We start from the raw sequence: 23,413 nt of genomic DNA, 5'->3' as shown, positions 1-23,413 counted from the left end.
AAGCGTAAAAACGCAACAGCAAAAAAAAAAAAAGAAGCTGTGAGCGAGATTTTGTAAAATATTGCATCTCTATAGTGAAAATAGTGAAAATCTAACGTCAGCTAGCTTGTGTGCCCGTCAAGATGAACCCGCCCCGACCGGGAATGTGACTTCATTCTGACAATGTGCAGAGTACACTTTTGCGCGTTTTTTTTTTGTTGTTGTTTCTTCTCTCCTCTTTCTCCTTTTCATCAAGCACGAATGCGTTGTGAAGATGTGGTGGGACTATCCTTTTTTATCCTTTCTTGCGCCCGTACCCACAAAACTACCAGCGTCTGTCCGCGTCTGCCAAAGTTTGTGCTTCAATCAATCCAATTATAATTCCACATGAAGGAGAGGGAGCGAGAGAGAGAGAGCAAAGTAAACAATTCAAATGTAAATCCATTTAGTTTTGGGCCACAAAAACACACACACACACATCTACTCCAAAAAAATGAAAATTAACAAAAGAGCGGACTTCCTGTAACGATGTAAGCGCGCACAAATTGCATCCATCAGCGATCAATGGGCATGGGAAGGATGCGTTCAAACGTTTGGGTGCCGTTGGCTTTGAGGTGGGCCTTTTTGGGGCGCGACAGGCCGGCCGCCGTGATGTGCTGGCGGCGTGTTACAGTGGTTAGGTTTGTTTTTCCGGGTTGAGGCAAGATCCATTTTGACCATCTCTTTCGCCGTAGAGCGGACAGACGGCGAACACGCGTGTGCATCTTTTTGTCACCGTCCGATGTTCGTTTCTTGTTGTGCGGCCAATGTCGAGCGTTGATCAAGCGAGCGAAAAGCAAACAGTACAGCACCATTATGCGGAGCTCCTTGTCCCTTGATAAGAGCTGTTTGTTGCTGCCATCACCCGGCCCGTGGAAGCTGATGAATAAAATGCAACCCCGAGCATGTCGAGCATATAATTGAGTCGACCTTTCGAGCACGGGAGTCTTGCAGCCGGAGCCGGAATCTTGAGCTGCAACCGTATCGCTGTGCGAGTGCCAGTCTCCATCCCTTTCTCCTGGGGGAATTTCTGAGCGACCAGCAGCAGTCCCTGGCACAGTTCGGGAGCAGAATTTTCACTTAAATGTTGCCCCACGCGCCGGGGGACGGGGAAGAACTCGTTTCCGGTTCGTTACGCTCGCACTGCTCCAAATCAGATTAAGTGTCGATTAGAATATGAAATCCATACGCTCCGCTCGACAATGTCTTTGTGTGCCATTGCGTTCGAGCGCCGAGTTGTCCGAAACAACGTCCGAACGACAACCGATCCAGCAACTGTGGCCCCAGTGTGTGGCCTGCTGACGTTTGACGTACGGCGCTGTACCGGCGGGGCCGGAAATAAAACTACTGCCCCGTTGGTCCTGCCCGTGACGGCTTGGGGCTGCATTGAGGAGGTTCATTGTACTCTGCAGCCGTCAGCCGTTTGCGAGAGGAGCGAAAACTCCCCGGCGGGTGCACGGCTGACGACTGTTGCCGACCGTCGGGAGGGCCTTTTGCATAAATCTTGCCCTTCACGTTGCCCAGGACCAGAAATCAATCTTTCGTGCCAAAAGGAAATGAAAAACCCCGGGAGTCCGTCCCCTCTCGCTGGGTTCGAGTGTGCATGAAAACGCAGCCCGGTGCAAGACCCAGGCCAGTCCGGGACAATTGTTTTGACATTTTGACACGATGGTAGGGGTTTTTTTTTGTGTGCGTGTGGCAAGAAGAATCAACGCCCTTGCTCGGGCAGCTCGGGTCCAGTGAAACTTAATGACAATTCCAGGTTAATCAAGCATCCGTCAATAAAGTGGTCGTACAATGGACAGATGTAAACCTGGCTCGGCAACCTAGCCAACCATCTTAATTATTTGCTCCAACTTCAAACTTTGCCCGACACTGGCCGAACCGGCACAGAAGAGCTTCTTCGGCGGAGCTGTCACCGGCGGTTTTTTGACAGTGTCAAGCTAACTGACAGCCAGCACTACCGTCGAGCGGCGAACTTTCGAACGATCGCGTCCAGACGCGAATAGAGAGACAGAGAGAAAGAGAGAAAGCAAGACAAAAAATGGAATGAAAGTTGCAAACATTCACCGGTTCACCGCACCGATCTGACAAGCATCGAACACTCTCACCCTTCGCCCCCAAAACCGCCAATTCTCCCGCTCCTCCCCAGCTGAGTGGTGCTTGCTCATCGTGCAACTCGTCGCAACCCGCCAAAACCTCAATGGCGTGCTCCAAGGCACAGTAAACTATCTGCCCGAGCCTCAGTGCACCGGATCCGTCTACCGGATATACCCGGGTTGCCGATCAATATCGTGGATAATTGATTTCCTGCTCGAGAGCTCGACGAACTGGCGATGAGCTGGTGTCAAATGGCAGTCTCGCAACGGCGCCGGAGAAGATGTAGATGTTGCCGTGTGTTATCATTTTGGGCAATAGGGCAAACCAAGGACACCGATAATGACGGCTTGGGGCAGCTTGGGAAGCGCCAGGGTTTTGTTTGATTTGGGAGTGTTGCCAGCACCGGGTAGGCCTACTACCCCGGGGCCGGAAATATCTTTCCATTTTCCCCTATGACATTGTGTCAATGTGTGCCTCTATGTTTCTGAGCTCCTATGAAATGTGTTTGCTGCAAGTTAGGTACGGCTTTTTACACTAATTGTGGAATGAACAAGTAGTTAGCAAAATCGCCGTAAATCAGCGGTCTGCAAGCTTTTGAGATAAAGGACCAAATTTAGTACATAATCGAGAGCCGCGGGCCAGCAGAATGAAGTTTTTGTGTGCATTAATTATTGCAGTATAAAATGATAGAATTTTCTTTCTGAATGAAAAAAAAAACATTGATGAATATTTCAATCATTCAACCAAGGTTTGAAATTGGAGATTCCTATTATTAAAATCAATTGCAAATATTCACCAGTAAAAGATCGGGAACAGAGTGCGGTAAGGTTTGATCAGTTCAAACAACAAAGCAAGAGCAATGTCGCTTCTTGATTGCCTTGCACACGATATATTATTGAAAACTATTCTTGTTGTTTTGTTGGATAGTATGGGGATTGGCTCAAAGGCTTGTACGGCTGAAACATAATCAAGTAATGCCATTTCATACAGATTAATAATTGATGCCTGTTGAACAAAAATCTTTGACAATCGTTGTATTCGTACAAACACAAATAATTTCAGATTCCATCATCACATGTTCATGTCATTGTCGTGTAGAAACAGTGTATTACTCACGGGAAAGTTAAGCTTCAGTTCGACAATCGTTGAATGCAATTACTCGCTATTAGTGTGGTATAAATCAACTATATTAGTAGTAAAACCGTAAAGTAAAACACATTCCGTTGCTCTGATCTTGGGTCAGGGTCGTGTGAGTCGTCCTATGTTCAGTTTGAGATAGTGTTGTTAATTGTCGACAGTTTTTATTACATTCGCAGTAAGCGGCTGTCAAAATCATTTTTCGATCATAATATTCATGGTTACCATGACACAACTTTCGAAGAGGGACAATCGCTTGTGTAATAACAACCAGCGCTTTATCGATGACATGATTGCAAAAAATAAGTAGAATGATGATTTGAAATTTTTCATGTTACGCCAGAACAAACATTATCGTGCATTTACCGATACTTAGCTATTAGACCACTTGATATTTTCACTCAGTCAATTAGAAAAACGGTTTCCACTTACAGGAGTATAGAATTTCACGTGAAAACACGAAAATAGGACTAACTTTCGATGACGATCTAGTTCACTTGATCAGAAAAATATTATCGTGTCAAATGACATTTTTTCGTAATTCAATGCTTCAAAAAGTATCATAATGTAAAATGCTCGTCGATGACTATTGCCGTTCGCAACACTGGTTGGAGATATCAAGCACGGTACAGCATATTAACTGGAGAAATCAAGAATGCGAGAAACTTGTTGAATTTCAAACGTGAGAGCATGATCTATGTTAACTGTAAACTGTGTATCGTGAAATATATGTAAATGTCCTATGTCATTATGTAACGTGTGAATGCAGTTGTCATCACGATGATAATGATAAGATTTTTGTTTATATATATGCAAATATATAAGAAAGAGACAATACAGGTTTAAGAGACGCGCGCGTACAAGTGGACATTACAAATCTATTTGGGGGAATTTACGGTATGTACCAGTCATGTGCTCTTTGGAGCGCATCCACGTCTCCGATCCGACTCCAGCTATTGTTAGTACGATTCTGACTCCGGCAAAATGAGAACCACTAGTTCCAGCCAGAGTACGAGTTCTCCGGAGTTGTCCGAAATCATTCGAGGTCGTCAGGAGTCGTTCGGAGTCGTCTGGAGTCACCCGGAGTTGTTTAGATCCTGAGCCATTCAGAGTCGATCGAAGTCGACCAGAATCGGAGTCTGTCGGAGTCAACAGGAACCGTGCAGTGTAATGTGCTTGGGATCAAGCATTTCATTTCGCTGTGTGTTTTTTATATCACTTTGCTCGTGCACATCATATACAAGCCTATGTTTCGAAGGCCGACTCCGGCCGACTTCGAACGACTCCGGACGACTACGGCCGACTCCGGATGACTCGGACTCCGGATTTTTGCCAACTTTACCCGTCACTAGTTTGTACACGGTCTGGGACAACAGGACTCACATGATGATTGTAAGTGGCCAATTGTAGATACATTAGTTGGCCTGTTTTGGAAGGCTAATTATTGGTACCAGTGAAACTGGCCTTATGCATGTCGCAGTCGTGTTCTGATAAGTAGTGCGCCGGTATTTCATTGTATTCGATGGGTGGAACTATGTCGCCTTGGGTATGTGTATGACTCGCACGGTTTCTCTGAGAGTGTACCTATGCCACCACTTGCTCGTTCTTTTCTCATTACCCCTATTAGTGTAAACTTATCTTATAGACACTTTCATCCTTCTCAAACATGTGTTGGGGTATGAGGTGGGATTTGGTAAAAATACTTAATTTAGTACATCCCTGATCATACTACTACATCAGCATTTTGACACTTTTTATCAAACATTCGAGTCACTTTATTGCCCTTAATGATTGGTTCGTGAATCAATATTGCTATAATTTAAATTGGAAGCATTCGACGGTATGAAATTGCATCCTTAAAGATGGTCAGTTATTTGTATGACAATAAATTCTTCCCATCTTTACTAATCAGACCGTAATCGTATTCCACTAACGGGTATGATGCCCTAAGTACGTCAGAAACTAACAGGCCCCGAGTAAACCAAAGAAGAATAAGACAAAGGAGCAAAAAAAACATAGCCCACAAACAGACACCAAACCACGAATGAACGTCTGTCAGCTTCATTTGACAGTTGCGAACCGCATGAATGACAATTATAAAACATTCGTTCCGGCTACTTATTCTTTTATCAATGTATATGTGTCTGTGTGTGTATGTGTGTGTCTGTGTGTGTGTGTGCGAATTCTCACTTAACTCCTGCTTTCCGCTCGCCCACAAGCTCCGTTGCATCTCGTTAGCTGATGAGCGCGGGATGTGGTGCGCTTGGGATAAGCGCTTCTTTCACTCCCGTCCGCCCCGAACGACACGTACTGTTACGGCTTGCTGCACCATTCTAATGCCAGCGCGTGTACACACCGTTTCCGAGCGGCAATCGCACAACCGTACCGCTTGGCGTGTTTGCCTTCGCCCGGAATCGAACAAGCCAGAACGAAACGCCGCTACCAATCGCCCGGGCTGCTGCCGCTCGGATCGAAAAGTAGCAAAAGTTGAACGATGAAGTTTTGTGCACTGCTGCCTCCCCTTCGCATACCATCCCGAGGGAACGGCCGCTGAACGTCCCATGCACCAAGAGTGCACCAGTTGCAGTTTGAGGGGGGGGGGGGGGGGAGGGGGGGAACAAGTAAAGAAAAAAGGTCGGAGAGGACTCTCGGAGAGATAATTTAATACGATTATCTCGAGTTCAATTACAAATGAAATAGTACTATTTTGTGTGTGCTGTTTTCCATCGCTGATTAGTTTGCTATCGATATGGGGCGCCCGAGAAAGGGGAGGTAGGGTGGTCGCTGAAACATGCACACACACACACACACAGAGCTGCGGTAAAGAGTTTCTTTTTTATTTCGCTTGCGCTTTCCCGACGGCACTCTGGCGCTCCTGCTGTGGGCTGGCGGCCTTTTGCTATGTGCACTCGGCAAGGTGTATTCTGGCCGACAGCGGCCGATATCGATGGCGCTGGATACTATCGAAACACTTCAGTCTTTTACACGCAGTTCGCCGCTGTTCCCGTCGGCTTCAAGTGTGCTCGTCCGACGTGTCCCGACACTAACACACACACACACACACATACAAGCGCAGATACAGGTACTTCAAGTTGGAAGCTCCCCTTTCTGCACGTTCTATTCTGAAGCTTTTCCAGCGCAATACACGTGCAATACCGACCATTAGTGCTAATAATAGTGTACTCCCCGTTACTATCTGCGCTCGATACCGTGCCTGATTCTGGTGTGTCTGGGAATGCTTGTAATGCAACAACAGCAACAACAATAAACACACCTTTTGTTGTGTTTGGTGTCTAAGATGTGTCTCTCCATTGTGAAACAGGATAGGGCACAGCAACAGTGCAGCATGAAAATTTTGCTACGGCCGCAGCCAATGGTTGACCGGAAATGCAGAACACACACACACACACACACACACACACACACACACACACACACACACACACACACACACACACACACACACACACACACACACACACACACACACACACACACACACACACACACACACACACACACACACACACACACACACACACACACACACACACACACACACACACACACACACACACACACACACACACACACACACACACACACACACACACACACACACACACACACACACACACACACACACACACACACACACACACACACACACACACACACACACACACACACACACACACACACACACACACACACACACACACACACACACACACACACACACACACACACACACACACACACACACACACACACACACACACACACACCGGTCCGTTTCGCGCCCGGCTGCCTGGTTCGCGGGTCCTGGTCCAGGGACACTGCCACTGTGACGGCCAGGAGCCAGGATGTTGATGTGCATTTTATGTAAAACTCACGATGTCGCCACTTTGCCCGTTGGCTCGGTGACTCGGGGCCGGTAGAACGACCAACAGCAACAGCGTTTCGTGCCGGCAATGACAATGATATCACACAGGCCGCCGGTGCGTCTGCTGAGGTCTGAGGTCGTGCGGTCCCGTCGGTGGGAGATGCCCGCCCCGAATATTCACGATGATTGATATCATACGCCTCGCGCCCCCACCACCGTAAGCCAATCAGCACTCGATCCAGCCAATTATCGCTGCATCTGTCCTACACCGTGCTGCCATCCATCGCGTTGCTGCGACAGCTCCGTTTTGGGGTTAAGTGACAGTTTATTACCTTTTAAAGCGAATTGTCTACCCCTGGTGCACACGTGCACACGGAGACGGAACTCAGTACCTGCTGGGAACTCGCGTGCGTGCGTGCTGCTGGTGCGAGCTGTGCCTCAATTTATCCATTTGTATGTGCGCGATTAGTGCCACGGGCCACAAGGATGGCTTTTAGCAGCTACACTCCAACCCGAGGACTTCTTCGGATAAACAAAAGCGGCCGTTCGGAGCATCCCACAACGAAACGCATGCTCGTCCGCCAAAAGCCGCACTAAGCGTTGCCTCGTTTAGAATATATATCTAGCATAGGTAAGTACAGCAACAAAATTATGTTACTGTGCTCCCTGCAACGATGTACGGTGCACTCTCGACCGGACCAGGACGTTGTGTCTGGCGGGCTCGCAAGAAGGTTTGGTCCGAAAACTACACGCGTAGAACGTCGAAACTGCATCAATTTTACATGCCGGGGCCAGCATTGAATGGTTAGCTTAGTTTTTGCGATGGCTCACACAGGGTTCGCCCCATGATGCTAAGCTGCCTACTGCATGCTGATGCACCCGGTGCGGTGACCATTTCCACAGCAGTAGGGAGTGAATAGAAAGAAGAAAAAAAAAACATACAAACAACCAATCCATCAACTCAACTGTTTGGAGCTCCGCGGGTAAGCATTTTGGGATTCTGCCGGAAGTTCTTTCTGAGTAAATCAGAAAAAAAAAGAATCGCTAGAAGAACACACCCGATGCGCTCGTGGACTGTCCGTTTCCGTTTTTACCCCGCTGGCCGGATGTGCAAAACGCTTCCCGAGTCCCGAGTATGTTCGTGTTTGTGTGTTCGATGCAATCGATGAGACGCATTTCTAGTTCGCCTAATCCGCTTACCATCTAACACTGCACCATCGAGCTGCGTGCTGCGTTTCCCCTGTGAGTGAGTTGGAGCTGAGGTCCAAAACGGGCGCAAGGTGATGATGGAAATCGCAATCGATTTTTTCTCCCCTTTCCGCTTGCAAAAGAGTAAGAGTGAGGTAAGAGGAAAGGCGGGGTGCAATAATATTTCGGACTTGGACCGGCAAATCGCAATCGAAGTGCTGCTGGGGTCGATCCACCGAAGACAACTTCAACATCCGCATTATCCAATGTACCGGAGAGGCGAGTCGGACGCTGGTACCCCCGAGGGGGGGGGGGGGCGGACGTGGGATTTAAGCGGCAGAGTGGACGACCCATCGCAGCAGAGGATGTAGAGTTGGGCCCGTGCGTATGCAGCATGTAAGGTAGGATGGAGGGAAGGGGGACACAAATGCTTAATCGCATGCGCCGGCGAGGAATGCACGTAGGGAAGAGCGGGTTAGAGCGGATTGTTTGAAGATCCCACGTCTACCCGGTGGCATTTGGTCTATTTATGGAAGGTTAAGTGTTTTACGTTCCATCGAATCTACATACAGTTTTATTCAAAGATTTTGTTTTAGTGAAGTCACTTCTGAAATGATGTTTAATGGATTGAAAGGTTTCAGTCGAGAGACCAATAACTGCAGTAAATGAATGCATTGCACTTCCTACAACGATTCATACTTCATACTTGTAAGTGAAGACAGGTAACGTCCTCAAGACAAACTTTGGAGAATATTTGTAGAAAATAGAGATACATACATACAGTGAACTTGAAATTTGTGCTGGCCTTAATTGACAACCTCATTCATCTTACCCAGAACCAAAACCATTATTCACATTTCATGTATCAGCAGCTGGGGCTGATCCATGCTTACCCAAGGACATTTCGCAGTTTCACTTTAGGATATTGCTCAACTGTCCAATTCCAAAGCTCTTGCCATATTTTCTATCCAAACCAAATTCCTGCTTTCAAGCATCGACATCTGAAATCCCTTAAAGTCTCTGATCTATTCATGACAAGTGCCTTACCAGTTCCTCTTCCTGATTGAACGCAAAATGAGGCAGTCCAAGTTGTGGCAAGATAGCTCGTGAGTCGTGAGGTGACTCATCTGCGTCGTGCAAGGCACGGTGACTGTTGGTTTCGTCGGTTCCTCACAGATTTCAATGCTTTCTACTGTTAAAGAGTGATCTCTGGCTGTTACTCAACAATAGATATTAGAGTGTGCGTCTTTCTCACTTTGATGAGGCAGAAACTACCAGAATACAAGACCTAACCTAACAACAACTCATTCACATAGAAACGCAGCCGTAAATAGAAATAATGCAATTGTAGAGCCCAATATCCGTAGCAGTGAAAGTAGACCCACAAGCAGGCCGCCTTATTCAAAATATGCACTGCTCTCAAATTTGCCCAAAGTGACGGATGTCATGCAAAAGCATTAGGATAGGATGCTCAAATATAAACATTTATCAAAATTTCATTTATACTTGAATTGTGAGAAATGTCCATCTTTTCCGTATATCCAGTGGCGGATTTAAGTGTACAGTGTACAGTAGTCTCATCTAGAACTCCTGTACCCAATAAGGGCCCCATGGACGAAGAGGCTCATACTTGGTTTTTGGTACTTGGTGGCTAAAAATGATCTAGAACTAGTTCATGAATTTTTTTTTTTTACATCGTTTCACAGACTTTAAAAAATGATCAAGTATAATTATTCGTTGTTAGGCAGTGTGTTAGATCGTCATGAGGAAGTTTGTGATCTAGGCGTTACACGGGACTCTAGTTTTAATTTCCGTTTACACGTTGACAACACTGTTAACAAGGCATACGATATGCTAGGTTTTATCTTTCGATAATTCCGATAATGTAGTCATGACTTAAGTCTTATGTCGTTGTTTACTAGCCTAGTGCGCTGGTGGGTGAAGTCTTAGGTGCCCGAATTGCACTACGATGATTAACACAATAGACGCAATACAACGGAAGTTTACAAGACTTGCTTTATAATGTGACTAATTCAGAGTACCTACAGCCATGCCAAGTTGTCGCTCGCGTTGCCTTCTGCTTGGCCCACAGACGGTCGAACATCGTTTTAAGTTAAACCAATGTGTATTTGTTACTAAAATATAAAAAAAAAACGAATAAGACGTTGTCCACTAGAGAAGAACAACAACTACGTACCTTCGAGACCTCTTCGCTCTCGTAACTTGCTTGTTGGTGAGAGCAGGCGTTCTAGCCATTCCTAGCTATGACAAGGCAATTCAATACATGGTCTAATCACATTGATTTTAATTTAACAACCAACGCATCTAAAGAGAATATTTTATTAATTTCAAATTTTGCCGACACCGGATTACAGCAGATGTTAGGGAAATAAGTTAGGGATTAGGTGTTGAATAGTAAAATAAATAAATTAAATTATTAATAAATAAATACAACAAAAAATAAAAAATAAATAAACTGTAGGGGCCCAGTAGTCGAGGGATCTCGAGATCCCCCCCCCCCCCTGAGGGTCCTTGGTACCCTAAATCCGTCACTGCGTATGTCTTCATCCACCCGTCCTATTACCAGCGACGTAGTTTGGAGTGTTGCCTGGCAATGTCGCGCAAAAGTTTGAAGATTATCTCCCTTGAACTACAGTTGTGACACGGCTGGAAGTAAACTATCGATCCAAGCAGTTGCTTTGCCAGCTGATGTTAAGATGTCCCGCTGCATCGTTGCCACTTACGAAAATCTGAGCCACTTACGGCGGCCAGGCGCTGAAACGCTCAGGCGACATTTTGTAGCGCAAGCCTGTGTTTGTTGCGGAAACCTGCTCGTCGTATACATACAGATGATTGAATTAAACTATAGCCTCAACCTTATTTTTCCTGTCTCCTTGGTTTGCTCCTTAGTTTTCAACGCACACGAAACACTCTCAAGTAGTTCCGAGTCGCGCGAAAAGGTACATTCGGTCGGTACAGGGCACACACTGCAACCCACGCCTTATCAACAACATTTGGCAAAGCAATCGGGATGAAAAAGTATAACAAAAAAAAATTGTGAAAACTGTCAAAAGCGCTGTGTTTTTGCCCCATTGCTCCGTCCAGGAGTGCTCATGCTAGTGTGTGTGTTTTTTTTCTAGTTCCGCTCATGGTGCCAGCTTCACGTGCTAGTGATTGCTTTTCCGGTTGACCCGCGCAAATGTTTTCTCCCCCTTGCAAACAAAAAAACAATACGGCAACAGTGTCGGTGCGCGACCTCCGCTCACCACTCCCTGAGCCACCGGATCGGGCCAAGGTATCGTGGTGCCAGCGCCTTGGAAATTAACGTATCGCAGCCGTGTCACAGTTGTGCGCAGTTGCTTGGTGTGGCTCAGGCACTGCTGCCTGCTGCTACGAAAGGCAGTAGTTTTAAAATGGTGCCGATTTTTTTGCCTTTTTTTTCGGCTCTGGCCATCGAAGCTCTAAACGCTACCGGAGTTTCGGTCGCGGGATGCTGCGGTCCAGGTGTAAGGGTAGGCATTGTGAAGCTGTGCGGAAGCAAAAGTTAAGCGGATTAGCCACCGGGCCACCGTGGCTATGGCTGTCGGGCCTGTTTTCCGAACAGCCCTTCAGCAGCAGTAGTTTTGCTTGAGAAATACTTTTATGACAATTTTGAATTTCCTACTTGCCCAGAGCGTAGCGTTAGTAAGGAGAGGAAGAGAAGACAAAAACACACACATAAACACTCACACAAGATGGGAAGCGTAGAACGACCAATATTGATGATACGGTTCATTTGCAGAAAATGTTGCACAAATAAGTTTAGGCTCATTCCCGGATTAGAGCGGACGCTTCCCACTATCCGTGGCCACTCGTTAGGTCCCGGCGCGGCAGTGTGCAAGGCAGCCCGAGCGTTCGTTTCACCGTGACACTGAACTCTCTCCCTGGTGCCGAAAATCTGCCCCCCGGAAACAATCTGTCAGTGATCGCAAACACAAATACAAACTTCGTACCGTCGGCGTACGGTGCAGCATGAGGAAATAATTTGTTGAATGCAGGTTCACTGAACCCCGCCAGCCTCCTAGTTTTGGCAACAAACTGAAGCACCGAAAGCAAACCAGCTCCCCCACGGTGCTTCCCTTTCCATCCTGGCAGCGCGGCATGTTTCCACACCTTCGCAGGGCGGGCAAAGGTTAAAATGCGCCCGGCTAATGAATTGAAAGTTTTCGCTCTAGTTTATTTTCTTACCCTTACCTATGACTCCCCGACAGATGGCGCTTACGCTTTTTTTTTATTTTATTTTTCTTTTCTTTTTTTGTTGTTGGCAACAGGGATGAAAGTTCATACACTACCGTTCATCGAGTTGATGTTGGTTCTCTGTCACTCGCCCTTTCCTGCCTTCGCTTTTCGCAGCAAGGAAAGTTGTATGTTTTTCCCTCGTATGACCCGTTTATTCCGGGTGAGCAAACATACCTTGCGGGTTGTTGCCAATGTTGAAAACAGCATCCCGATCCCGGGAACCGGGAACGTCCTAACTGCACACACACATACACACACACACATCAGGGTTTTGACTTAACTAGCCGTGGGACGGGGCACGAAAATGATAGCAGTTTGCTTAAGAGCGACCGAACTGCGCTGTGCCTGTTGGTTACCGATGCAGACCAACTACGACAAAAAATAGAAAAAATAAATCGTAGAACGATGGACTTCTAGGTACGCTTTTTTGCTTTGATTATCTCCCTCTCTCTCGCTCATTCTATCTCACTCTCTCTCTCTCTATTTCTTTCTCTCCATCTCTTGAACATTTAGATTATTCTGTTTTTGGCTTTTCATCACAATCGTTGAAATCGTGCTAGCTAAGGTAGAATTTAAATGTTGATCTATTTGTCTTACCCACCCAGCTGCCCCCGCCGAGACGAGTGTGCCACAACTGCACCGGCTCATTGTGTGCTGATAGTGTTGTTACCGTACCGCACAAAAAAAAGGGAGAGTGTGAAAGATAAATATTTAGTTTTCATCTCGTTTACATTGTGCTTGAGGCTAAAAAAAAAAGAAGAGGAAAACAAAATACAAGCAGCTTTTTTGGTCTTGCAGGATGATACGAGCACTTTTCGCTGCTCGGTAATACAATCTAAACGTGGCAACAAGCATGTAATTGGCTAGTGATGGGAACGGCATGTTACGAGCTTTGCCTAATTTTCAGGCGTTACATATGCCAATTGTTTATTGCACGCAGGTTGAGTGTTTTCCAAAACAATACCAAAATTCGTGAGAAAGTTTGAGTTTTAGTGCGCCCAAACGTTCGCTGCCAGATCTTGCAGCAATGTGAGTCACTACATACGGGAGCTATACGCATAGCAAACCTCATCAACGTACCTGTTGTAACGCACTGCCTGCCCTTCAGGCGCTGTAATCAAAATCACCCGTACGTCGAACGGCTCTATCCTAAATGCACTATTATTTCCTCGGCATCGCTCCATCGGCAAAATTCAAAACGACCAACTTAAATGAGTTCGAGCTCGGCCTGAACACAATTCGCATAATGTGCAAGCCCATCAGCATTGGGACAACGCCCGGGATGTATGCAATCGACACACCGGCTTCATACGAATGTCAACTGTTTCAGTGCACGCGGGAGTCGGGCGTCAGACAAGGCAATTGGTCGCCACCGAATGGATACAGACACACAATGCAAAAGCCAGACAGACAGTTGGCTTCCTTTTTTGTGGATTTGTTTTTTTTTTTTTTTATTTCAGCTGTGTTAAATGGGTCCGGCTCAAACATAAACAAACGAAACGAACCGGACGTTCGGTGCTAAGCTTCCGGTGTTTGTTGGTTTTTGTTGTTTTTTTCTGTCCTTCTCTGATGGATCACGAGTTTGACGCAAATACCTCATGGCATGGCGGTGGTGGGGAGGAAAACTTGTTCGGAAAAAATCCAAAACCATCATCACGAAAGACAGAGAGAGAGAGAGCGCACACACACACAAACGTTTTAATTTTGCTCCTCTCGTCCTATCGCTTCGTTTGGGCTTTGCCATGTAGTAGAAGGATATAGAAAATAAGAGAAAAGTGACATCGGACAAGGAGTAGGTCCGCCCGCCTTCGTCTACCAGCCCACAAACGGTGCCACGGGCACGAGCGAAAGAGAAATGGGATGAAATTTATTATTTGTTCTATAATAATATGAAAATGAGAAAAATCTTGCCCGTCCCGGCCGTGGTGAGCGTTGAAAGGATCCGACCATCTCCGCCCGGAAACCCCGGACGGGATGTGGCAGTAGTAACATAAATAGGGACAAGCAGATGCACACCTGTTCCTGCTTCTTCCCGGTGTAGTAGCGGGAGTAGCGCTTTTTGCTTCTGTTTTTTTTATTATTATTTTTACTTTTCTTCTCGCTCTTTTCGCTCAATTACAGTTCGCCCGTCCGGGGTACCGAATGCTGGGCAGTGGAGCACAGTGCTGCTGGTGGATGGAAAATCTTTACCGGTGCATCTGTTTCAGAGTAGTGCGGGAGTTTGTTTTTTGTTTTTGCTCCCTCCTCCATTGGAAGATAAAACAGTTCCCGATGTTAGTTGAGTTATCATTGTTGCTTCATTAGCCTTCACCCGGGAGCTTGTTTGCGGCGCCGGGTTGTTTCGCGGGGTGAGCAACAAGAAAACGAAATGTTTTAAAGAAACGTTACCCTAATCTTCGCCTCTTCCTGGGCGCTCTTTTCTCTCTCCTCCTGCTCCTCTCTTCCCTAATGCTCTTTGGGTGTAAACGTGACCGGGCAAGCGTCACTATCGATCCGTCAAAGGCATCCATCAAAATAGCGGCCCTCCGAACCCCTCGTCGCCGGTCGCCGTCGCAAAGCAAACGATAGTTTAATCGAAAAATCGAATCGCTGCAACAATCGTCTTACTCGGTTCGCCGGCAGGGTAGTCGGAAACAGGCTCCTGGATGCTTCGGCACACAAATTGCAACACAGCTGCACGGGGGCATCGATAACGACTGTGAAATGGCTGAATCTCTAATGCAATGCAAATAACGAATGTATTTATGATTATTCGTCGTTATACATTCTCGCGTTCGAACTGTGCCCGCGCTGCACTGCTGTGTCGGCGCCGTTCGTAGGGAAATCAAATGCTAGTGCAAAGGCGAGAGGAGAGCGAAAAAGAACCGACCGTGCAGATGAAAGAAAACGACCTTCCGCGCGTCTGGCGGGCTGCAGCGAGACGGGATGACATCCTTCGTGCAATCTGATCGATGGAAATGAGGAGAAAAGATATGTTTTTTTTATCTTCTATTTTTTAATCAAACAACAAAACATTCCGTATCGATATATCGATTATGGCGGCAAGCTCGGTGGGTTCGTCGTTTGCCTTAGTCTGGCGGTGGAGTTCATTTAAATTTCAGCGCGGAGCTGTCTTTTGAAAGTGACAGTTTTGCAGTGGCTGCTTTTCCCTCCGGTGTAACCTAAATCTGTCAAGGGCGGGCATGGGCAGCAGCAGCGAAACTCATAATGACACCAACAAGGAAGGATGTACAAGGAAACTATTGGATCATTTTCCAAGCCAATCTCCTGACACATGCTGCTGTGTTTCTGATTTACCTCTAAGGATTGTGTAGATCAGTGATGTCACACTTGTTTTGGGTTTGCAGGCCGGATTCCAGTTAAAAATGTTTCTCGCTGTCTGCTATTGAGAGGGAGGGGGAGGAGGTTTGCACAGTTTAAGTATTTCTGTTTTCAAACGTTTTCGAAACTAGCCTTGTTATAAATATTTTAAAAAAATCATCCATGAATAATGTGGTTGTTGTGGAGGTTTCTTGTAGTTTTTAAATCATATTTAGTTGTTTGGTCAATTGTTGCACTAATTTACTTCACTGCAGCACATGGTTCATTGGATCGAAGAAAATATTAAAGACATATTCTTGGACCTAGAATCAAATGTACATTTTTTCGTCGCCTCCATCAAATCTTTTCATGTTAAATGCTTCACTATAAATATTTGATTATGTGGAAATAAGAACACATGGAAATAAAATTACACTAAGCAAAGCAGTTAAGTGATATTTACCCGTACGTTCAGCTGCGGTCGACCTAACTCGGACCTAACTCGGAATGCATTACTCCGGATATGTGCAAACTTTGAGAATTTCTGAACAATTCTGTAACCTCGTATGTCATCTTCACACATAGATGAGGATGCTCTTCGACTATGTGAGTAAAGAAAATCAGGCCAGAATCTAAAACACTCACGGCAAACTAACCATTCTATCAATTATCGGAACTTGTGCTCTTAGCTTAGGTGCTCGAATAAACACGCGAGAAACAAGTGCAGCCTTTCAACGATGTTAATGACTGATAACGATAACGCATGATTTTCACTCTATTTCAGCCAATTTGTAGCCATTTCTTTAATCAAAAGAGACTATCCAACTTTCTGTTCAGTCTCAACCTCATATGATTTGCACCTTTATTTACCTAATGTTGGCGTTAAGACATCAATATTTGAAAGAACGCATCAAGTTTTACTCTAAAAATACATAAATGTTGTGTTGGGCATGTTGTAGGTTTCACTCCATTACATGATTAAAAATTTACACAACAACTTAGACATTTGAAATTATATCAATGAAATCCTTCACTACTTAACTTAATTTCAATAATTCCGAAACACACAGTGTCATAAATTACGTTAAATTTTGATAAGATAGCGATTGACTCACTGTCAGAAATTGGTGCCTTTAAGACAAAAATAGGTTTAATCTGTGCCCTGGGTATTTTTTGCGGTGCCGATGCGAAATCAAGATCACGATCGGTTAGCATTGAGGATTTGCTTTAGTTTTGAACTTTCGCCCAGGCAAATGAGAGATTCGAGACATAAGCAGCTTTTCACATACGACTAATTCCTGGTGGAAAATTGTCAAATTCAAATGTGTGTCATATGAAGATGTTGATAAGTGTCTCTTGCACGCCTTTTTGGCTGTATTTGTAAAAAAAGAAGGCGAGAGTTTCTTCTGCCAATTGCTACCAGTTGGAGGAGTTTCTTTGACTACAGATACGGTGTTGAAGATTTGATGTCACATACATTTATGAATATCTTTCTTATCCTTATTCGTACTGAAGAATTTTTACCTGAATACATATTTTTTCGATTGAGACGAAATTTTCGTATTTTAGGAAAAAAAAATCATGCAGGTACCGACACAAGCCATTAAACATCGTTCAAAAACGTATTTTCAAACATGAAAAGAAGGAACAATCGAAAGTGGAACAATAATAATGATGAAGAAATAGTAAAATCAGAGAACATCCCAATTATTAGTTTAACAAAAAACTTATTCATATATTCAGGGACGTATATGTCATTTTTACCAGCACAATTGCTGTCCTGGAACCAATTATTCCACTTTTTATACCGATTATATGGAGTAAGACGTTATGCGTTGGTATGGTATAAAGTCGTTATGCGAGGTTCCATTGTACTTCGTTTTTTTACGATTTAATTAACGGAAGGGCTTTAAGATTTTTAAATCTGATCTGATTTTTTGTAGAAGCTATAGAGTACCCTTATCGATGAAGTGAAGAAAGTCGTACTTCGACACGCGGTTTTTGAACCCTACGGAATGTCTCAAAGTCAGAAAAATGGGTGAAAATATGAGGAACTTGACTTCAGAGTGCCGTCACTAATCAACTACTACGACACATGCTACAAAGTTCTTCGCGAGGAATTTGGGATATTTCAATTTACCTAATTTTACTTAATTTTAAAGCAAGATTTTGTGCCAGCTGGCATCACTAACTTACATGCAAATTGTTGGTCTTGAGTAAGCTAAACTTCTTAAGTTAACCAATATTTATGCTTTGGAACGTTGCTCACTGAGTTATTAGCGTTATCCCGAAGCTAGGTTTGTTGGACCCAAACAGAAACCCAAACAGCGGCGGCCAATCAAACGTTGCGAACGAACTCGACCGCTTGCCCAAAGCAGCACAAGACGATCGTCGGGAAGAGATCAGCATAATGCGCTTGCAGGGATTACGGTTAACCATAAAAGCAATGGAACCAACTGCTACGAAAAATATCCTTTAATTTCCGTCCCGGTCACTACGGTACAGGGCCACCGTTTCTACCGAATATCCGATTCCCTCTCTCTCTCTCTCTCTCTTAAAACCCCCACCCCTCTCTAAACCCTATCAATGCAGTTTGGCAGTCCCCCACGGGAGAGAAAATTTGCCCTCCTCTTGCCCTTTCATTCGCATTCGCTCCATTCCTTCATATTTGCACAATCACGAACTTTAGCACAACTTCTGGATGATGCCCACCCCACTGCACCACCGTACTGCGGGAGGCGGGGGTTTCACCAGCTTCACCCTCAACTCACACCACCCACACTCACACACACATACACACGGAAACACACATTCACACACACACATACACCCACACCTTAGCCCTGCGGTTTAATTCGTTTCGGTGAACGGCCCCATTTCCCATCCCCAGTTCCCTAGGTTTGGGAATTGGAAACCAATGGTCTGCGGAAAAACACTTTTAAACCCTTGGCTGCACACTTGCACCGGGAACGGGAGGTCGCCTCACGCTAGCGAATTCCGATTTTGGATGTACGAAATTTTCTTTTTTTTTTTGTTAGGGGTGGTGGATTGTGGCTGCTTTATGGGGACTGGGGACGGGAGATTGGGATCGATTATGTGGGATTCCTAGTACATTCCTTGTTGCGCTCCGCTCATTCTCCTGCGGTACCTTTATCTGAAGCGATCTGAAGTATTGGTAGGAACGGGGTAAAACATAGCGAGAGAAAGAGAGAGAAAGAGAGAGAGAGAGGAGAGAGGACAGCGAAAAGGGGTACAAAAATAAGGCAAACCTCGAGCCTGGTATCGCTTGAAATGATGCACCCGCGAGCACCATTTGCCACGAGCTGCACATGGACGAGGAATTTATGCTTTCATACATGTATACCTTGGCAACCGATGCATGCACATTCCTCTTTTTTTCTCCCTTGCTCTCGTATTCCCGTGTTTTCGGTTAGCACAACGGGCTTTTAGTGTGTGTTTTTTATTCTGTATTTTGTTGTCGATTTTTTTTGTTTTACTTTTACGTTAGGTAGTTTTGCTTTGTTTTCGTTGTTTTTTTTTTATTTTATTTTGCTTTGTACTTCCGATTCATCCTCCTCTAACACAGTCCAATCCCTAGTGAGTAGTGACCAAAATAAGACATACGGTTGCATACAGTTGCTCCACATAATTACATAACTGAGGCAATGCAGGCAACGTTGGGCAATCGGTGATCTGTGAAATTTCTTCCCCGCTTACAATTATTGCACGGGATATGCTTTTTCACAGTTTTTTCACCCATCGACTGGGGAGAGATTCAATGAGACAGTGATGCTTTATCAAGGCATATTTTGTATCATTATTATTTTGTTAAAAGTGTTTGGCAGCTGACAGGTTATTAAGAGCAGTGGATAGTGAATCAAGATTGTCGTGTCATTCAATCTTACCCTTACTACTGGAATTGATGGTAGAAAAAACAACTTTTCTAATATCTTTTCACCCTTTTCCCTTCACTGGGAACTTTTCGTTACAAAAAAAAACAAACTATTATTCACTCCATAAAGAGAATTTAAATTTGCAGGTTCTAAACAATAGCCTTTACATTCCAATTCATCTCTAAGTTTTTAATTTTCACTGCAGAAAACCAATATCTTTACGCACGTTTTGTACAAACAGTCAAGTAGTGGATGTATGTTTGGTTTATGACTGATTTTGGATCTTGCGATTACATCAATCGCTTTCACAAGCAGCTTTTTAAATACAACCTATTATAAATAAAGAACTTTAATTTAATTGCTGTACAGGAGATATTAGTTGCTTTATTTTGTTCCTCTAGCATTGTTTTAGTTTTTTTTATCATTGTAAATATAATAGAAGCCCCTTTTAAAAAATTATTTCAACAGAATAAGAATATGTTTTAGCAGTATTTTTTTTAAATTTTCATCCAAATTTAAAAAAAACAACAATAAATTGGAAAAGGTTTTAAAATTGTATAAAATAAAACAAACAATCCGATGTCTTCAGAATCCGCTGGAATCCTTTAAAAAATCCTATGATTATTTTAATGCTATAGGAATTGTAACAAAATTTCAAAAATGCAACAGGAACACAACTGAGCGACAAATGCCTCCCGTACAGCAATACAAGTAAAGTGGTTTATTGATAACAGCTTTTATTTAGGGAGAAAAAAACAAATTTGAACCAACACAACAAATTATTTCGAATAAGTTATAATTAACAAGAGTTTATTCGTTCAAACAATTGGCATCGAAAGAGGTAATACAGGGTTTGGTCACACGATTGGTCAGTTTCCATGATTTTTTGGTGCGTTCCCACGATTTTTGTTCGTATGCCATAGATTTTTGGTTCGTTTGGTTGGTTTGGTTGGATCCCATGGTTTGGTTTGGTTCGTTTATTCCGAGTGGATATCAATGCAATTGGACCAAAAATTTCTGGGAAACGGCCAAAAAATCGTGGGAACGCACCAAAAAAATATGCGAACCCACCAAAAATTGATGAGAACCAACCAATAAATCGTGGGAAACCCTGTAAACCATTAGAAACATACTACTCATTTTCCACATTTTTCACAATCACATTGTTTGAATTTGGGCTGATCGCTAATATTAGTACCTTCACTAAATTCAAATAAAACATCGAAATACATCATACACCACAGCAGAAGCTGAGGCAAGATGTTTCAAATACTACCTTCATGATAAAAAATTTTTTTTTGTGCAATTATCAAACAGTCACATATTTAACTTTCCCAAATCAATAGAAAACGTTCGGTTGCATCACCATTGTAACAAATGACGTAAAAAAAAGTTGGATAACTTTGAGCACTCTACTACTTGAATAAGCTGCCCAGCGCTCGTCATGTGAAGATCTAATAAAAAATCGAATTATAATCTACCACACAATTAAATTGGCTTTAAAAAAATTGTAAATTTAAAAACAATTTAACCAACTTCATTCCCAACAAACCATCCATGAATATGAAACATACTTCCAACGTATTTAATCTCAGCATATTGTACCAAAAAAAAATCATCATGTTTGGCAAAATCAACCATAATTGCTTAGGGTAATGACAGATAGCTGACACCTGCCCGTGAGATCAACCTGCTAACGACGTTTGCCGTTGGCTGCATGTGGACCACCGGCAACGGCAGCATCTTGCTTACTTTAATTGAAACATAAACATTAATCATGCTGCCAGCAGCGTGCAAAAGCGACAGGCGACAGCTCACGTGCGGGATGACTCGGCTAAACTTGTGCAACCGGAGCGCAAAAACCTAACAAAAAGCCTTGCATAGATTTAACTGCAACTGCTGGCATACCTACAGTTCATACAGGTATTACGCGATACCAAAATGTTGAACTCTTTTAAATCAAACTTGCCACATGTCACACTTTTAATTCACAGCACCGTCTACGATCGTATCGGGCAGCACTCTTCACAAATCTCTGCTTCAGTTGCCTACCTGCTGTGATGCTAGGACAAGCGGCGTGGAAAGATCACCACCACATCACCTCTTTCTTGGTATGTTTGATTGCTGTTATCGTTCGAGTTTCGGATATGTCTTGGTGGGGATATTTTTACCAGCACATTGCGCGGTATTCACTACGAAATCACCTTTTTCTGTTGGGTTTTAGAAAGGACTTGTCAGCAAGATCACGCTCATATCATTAGCACGAGCGAGAGCGAAGCCTTGCTTGGTTGACTGATAGCGTTCCTCATTTTCGGTTCCACACTCACGCACCGTTCACTAGCGATCGACCAATTCAGCACTGCTTTTGGGGGCACCGTTGAGCGTTCTCGATCAGGCTTTGATCGCGTGTCACAATCGCGTTTTACAGCCGGCTATGCGCTCGCTACCGTGATCTGTCCTTCGGTGCGGCTCAGCATCGGTTGCAGCAACATGCTATAGATGCTAGATCCCGCTAGCTTTCAGCACTGCATCGAAGCTACGCTAACGGCTCGGTCGGAACAAACGCACTCCCTCACTACCAGGTGGGCCTTGCATGAAGCCACAGCAGGAGTCAAACGACAACTGACTCCTCAAACCGGACCGTGTGTTTACCGCCAGCAAGTGTGCATACAGGTACAGACCGGCAGAGCGTTCTAACAGCACGGCTGCAGCAGGCCGCTCGGGCTCGTGCTCGTGTCCGGCTCGGCCGTTCCAGCTGTTCCAGCCAAACGGCACGCGCCCGACACGCATCCTTATCCCAGAATCGGCAGGCGGCCACGAGTCGGCGCGGTACGCGGCCGCCGATTCGGGCGAAATTGCCGAAGCCCGAGAGCCTATCCGGCACGCCGTCCTCCGCTTCGGTCACGGTCGCTGGCAGCCAGCGTTCGGCTGCATTGTCGGTCGTGTGTCGGGCGATAGGAAGGGGAGAGGGAAACGAGATACTTCAAAGATCCAAGATCCTCCGCCCAGCGCGAAAATGACAGCCGACAGCACACTGCCTTTGCCGATTGCCGTGGCCATACAAGACGCAGCTCGAAAGCAGGTTCGCTCCCTAAGGTCCCAAATCAGTCACCATTTTTTCGCACTCCTTTTGAGCGGCGGTATTGCACAACCGAAAAATGGAGGACGTTCTTACGATGGATCTTGCGAGAGAGCGCAAATAACGGGGTGGTAACGCTTTCAGGGCCGATTGTGTTGTGTGAAATGAGTATTATTTGTTGCATAAAGGTTTAAAGCCGGGCTCAGTCTAATTCAAAACTGGAGTAATTGCTTAAATTCGCTTACTTTTGGATGAATTTGTACACGCGTATGTGAATGCCCCACACATCTGAAACTCAACTCAAGTTTGTATGCAAGTGATCGTGATCGTGTTCGAAGGACCAAAATGATCTTGAGCCATTAAACTCTAAACAGCTAAAGTTTGAAGCCGTTACCAGACCGAAACATTAAGCTACAGTCCTCATGGCACTCATACAACGAATCCAGATCTTGAGGGGGAAAAAACACTTTTTGCTGTTGTATTCTTTTTCCTCCCCCCACCAGCACTATGTCTCATGGCAATATGGAACTCTTG

At 44.7% G+C, this 23,413-nt stretch overlaps 1 protein-coding gene across 1 annotated transcript in view; it reads right to left on the bottom strand.

Annotated features, from left to right (window-relative positions):
- Positions 1 to 22,509, bottom strand: part of LOC120955222 (carbonic anhydrase-related protein 10) — a 70,999-nt gene extending 48,490 nt beyond the window's left edge. Inside the window, exon 1 of the mRNA XM_040375869.2 lies at positions 21,853 to 22,509. The gene's annotated coding sequence lies outside the window, so the exon portion shown is untranslated. The remainder of the gene's footprint in view (positions 1 to 21,852) is intronic.
- Between the last annotated feature and the right edge of the window lie 904 nt (positions 22,510 to 23,413).

This window comes from Anopheles coluzzii, chromosome X (genome assembly GCF_943734685.1).
Source record: "Anopheles coluzzii chromosome X, AcolN3, whole genome shotgun sequence".
NCBI classification, from domain to species: Eukaryota; Metazoa; Arthropoda; class Insecta; order Diptera; family Culicidae; genus Anopheles; species Anopheles coluzzii.
Note: the sequence above shows the minus strand (reverse complement) of the source record. Positions and strands in the feature narration are given on the sequence as shown.